Source organism: Diospyros lotus, chromosome 10 (genome assembly GCF_014633365.1).
Source record: "Diospyros lotus cultivar Yz01 chromosome 10, ASM1463336v1, whole genome shotgun sequence".
Taxonomy (NCBI): Eukaryota; Viridiplantae; Streptophyta; class Magnoliopsida; order Ericales; family Ebenaceae; genus Diospyros; species Diospyros lotus.
In genome coordinates this window covers 33938330-33942439 of record NC_068347.1, presented here as the reverse complement: position 1 = coordinate 33942439, position 4110 = coordinate 33938330, and positions in this window count along the sequence as shown.

Here is a 4110-nt window from a genome sequence, read left to right as displayed (position 1 = left end):
CCATCGATGCAATAATACATGTATAAATATGACAGGATGCTCATATAATACATTTAACTTAGCCACTTTCATGACTATTATGCTTAACCTAGGCAAAATATAACATGTATAAGTTTTTAGAAAAAACCACTCACCTTTAGCATGAAGTTCGGAATATCTCAAAAAACGTGCACCGCCTTAATTTTCGTGTCAAATCTCAAAAGTTGCACAAATCACTAATCCTCGAGCATAACAATCCTATAAAACATATTTATCACGGAATATATCAATATTCGAATTTCCTTACATTTTTCTCCCATTTTCGTTTATAAAATTCTAAATAAATACCTCTTTAACTATTTTCTCCAATCTTTTTTCACAACAAAGCTGGTCGATGCAGAAATCGAGAAATCAGGAAGGCAAACACAAAAAAAAATTTCACAACCCTCTAGAATACAATTTTCTAGGAATTTTTGAATTTTTCTCACATTTTTCCATGCACGCATGTGCCCCCATGAGCCGCGCGTGGCATCTATGTGTGAAAGCCGTGCGTGAAGGCCACGCTTTGGCCTACTTCTCTAGCGACGGAATTTCAATGAGTTTAGAACACCGAAAAATTGGTTTGATAGTAGTTATACGTACCGAATCGACTGTAGGGAATGCCTCGGAGTGAAATTATCTAAGAAAAATTATATGGTCTCAACGAGCGTATCGAGATAGGATTTATGGTATCGAAAGAAATCAAATTCGGAACGATTTTTGGTACAGCCAAAATGTAACTGCCATTTAGGCTGTAAAATCGAATCGTCATATTGGACTCCCAAAAAAATCAACGGAACCCTAGGGGGGCTCCGATTTTGCATAATGAGTAATCCTTCAGTAGTTTCGGGATGAAACAATAACCCAGTGAGGACACTGGGACAAAATCGTCCAAATTGAGTAACTTTGAAGTTATTAATTTTGTATTTTCGGTATTGTAATACAAATTAATTTAAGGTTTAAGGGGCATAATTGTAATAAAAGAATTTCCCTAGTGATATTATGAGAAAATTGAGGATTAATATGCAATTTTCTATATCTATTATTGTGATATATAGTATGTATATATATATAAATATGGATGTGCTGTGTGTGCGTGGGATGGAAGCAACCCATTCCTCTGCAACTCCATATCTTCACCCCCATGCCCTGCAACTCCAGATCAGCCACGTTCTGTAAGATTTGTGAGTGTTTCTCACGTAATGAGGTATGGCCTCAGTGAGGAAAGAGAGTAGTCGAGCGCTTATAAATAGAGAGGAGGGTTGAGAAGCAAAGGGCAAGCCAATAGTCGAGTGAAGCTTAGAGTAATGGCAAAATCGACTGAGGCAACGAGCAACCAACCGGAGGACGAGGGAGAGCCGGGAAGTGAGAAAGAGGTGGCCGGAAGCAGCCGAAGCTAGCTGCAAGGGGCGGACAGCAACCATGGCCGCAAGCTGCGGCCATGGCAGCTCAAGCGTGAGCTCCAGCAGCAAAGCAGCAGCGATGGAAGACGCGGCAACAAGTGACGCAGAGAAGGTTGATCACGACGAGGGGTGACGCGGCTGGCTAGAGGCAGCCGGAGGAGGCCGTGGTTGCGGCTGGCAGTGGCGGAGGCAGGCTGTGAGTGGCCGCGGTGATGGCGCACAGTGGTTGTGCGCAGGGTGCAGAAGAAGAAGGAGAAGAAGAAGAAAGAAAAGAAAAGAAAATGAAGAAAAAAAGAAAGAAAAAGAAAAAAAAAGAGAGGAAGAAAAAGCTGATTCGTGGAAGCAGGGAAGAAGAAGGTGAATAGGAGAAGAAGAATAAAGAAAATAAGAAAAGAAAAAAAGGAAAAAAGAAAAGAAAAGAAAATAAAATAAAAGAAAGAAAAAGAAGAAAAAATAGGAAAAATTCTTGAAAAAATTTCAAAAAATAGGATTTAGTGATTTATTATTATTCCGGAGATTTTGGCAAAGAAAAATTGTCCTGGCATGCTTTTTGAGATTAGGGCACGCATACCGAGAAAACTAGAGAGGCTAAGTCAAGGTAAGTAAATTTTTTTAGAAAATTTCAGAAATTCAAGAATATTATTTTATGAATTTTCGTAGTGAAATATTTGAGAAAATATTTTAGAAATATTTAATCTGAATTTATTGAGAAAAAATAGGAAGAAATAGAGAGAAAATTACAGAAAATGCCAGAAATTATGAAAAAATAGGTTTTAATATTTATTTAAATAATTATGGTGATTAGGATGTTTTGAGGTAGCCCGATAAGCTTGAGAAGGTAAGTGGTACTCCCCAATTAAAGTTATTTTTATGGAAAATGCTTGGTTTGTAAGTGGTACTCCCCAATTAAAGTTAGTTTTATGAAAAATGCTTGGTTTGTAAGTGGTTTATGTTTCTCGAAAATGTTTTTATCATATTGACATGCCCTGATATGTATCCATCACGTAGACTGCATACGTGACATGACTATGAAATGCATGAATACATGTTGATATCATTGATCACTCGCATTTGAGGCCGTAGGGAGTACGATCTGGCACTGCTGCTTTACCAATAGTGCACCTATACACCCCGACTTCGAAAGAGGTGGCCGCAAAAATGGTAGGTAGCATGAGGGGTGCAGTTGAAACCTACGATGAAAGACATTGCATACACACATGACATAGCATTATGTACCCTTACTTAGATGATTCATCATTTAACTTGGGTTTTGCCTTTGAAATATTCAAACGTTACAAGTGGAGATTGTAGCAGATTCGAGGATAAATAAAGCATGAAATGGCACTTAGCAGGGTGCATGAAGAATGAAATGTATGTTATGTAGCCCATGTATTTAAGTCTGCTACTTTGAATTTTGAACGTTTTGACGAATGTTGAATTTATTTATGATTAATGTTAAGATATTAGGTTTCAATCTTTGCTTCTGCATTTAATGTGTGTAATGATTCTCTTTCGAGATTAATATATGAGAATTCTGGGACGGATTCAACGAATGATGTGGTTTAGCTTTAGTGTTTGAAAGAAAAATTTTATTATCTCGAAATTGTCCCAAGTTATAATGCGCTCGGGAAAGCGGGGCGTTACAACACTTTCGGTCGAAAAGTTTGACTATTTTCGATCATGCTAAGGCCGATTGTCGGCCAAGATTGGGTCTAGGGCCTTGCCCTGAGGTCCCTTACCACTTTCTTGGGCCTCTCATGGCTGATTTCGGTGATGGGATGGAGCTTGGTCGGCTATGGTTTCCAAGCTCTTTTAAAAATTACACTATCACTCTCTCTTATTCTTGAATTGCATTTTGGCCATTTCCACAAGGTCCATGGGTTTTCTCACATTACTGTTGAGACCCTTACGTTCTAAATTTCTCGTTTGACCCTCGAGATTTCCAGAAATAAGTCATTTTGACCTCCCTCGGGTATTTTTAAAAATTATACTTTGGCCCGGACTTATACTTTGCTTGCAAAACACCATTGTTTCACCTAGAAACCACTTTTAAGGGTTGTTTATCAGCCCAATTTGACTCTTTTAAGGGGTTCATTGACTTTTTGGAAGTATCTTAAGACAATTTAGTTTTTCAGCAAGATTAAAACCTGTGCCAAAAATTGTCTATGATCTGATTTCTCTTTATGTTAAAAATCATTCCTCGAGATGCTTGTCACTACCGTATCATTTTTCTTAGATATCTCGGCTCCAAGGCACTCCTTGCAGTTGATTTAGTAAATTTTTTAGGCTATTTAGATACCAATCTTCCCCGAAATTCTATTTTTCTAATAAAACACTTATTCTCAAATAATCCCAATTTCTTGGGTATTACATGAGAGATCTACTTCGTTTTCGAGGCGGTGGCCGTAAGTGAAAGCTTGAGCGGGAAATGCGAGGTGGCTTGTAAAGCGATGACTGAGATTGTTGTAATGGTGAAGCTGAAGCTCCGCAAGCCCAACCAATCCGCGACTTCCCCTATTGTCGTTTCTTCATCTCATTCTCCTACCAGTGTTCGAAAAGCGGAATCTCGTTCCTAGGGAACCAACGAGAATCGTTATGTCATCGCTCTAGATGCCCCGTCCCAACGAGAACAGTCGCACTATCTCTGCCAGCGTCGATCTTTAATGCGCAGCCTACCCCTACCTCGCAC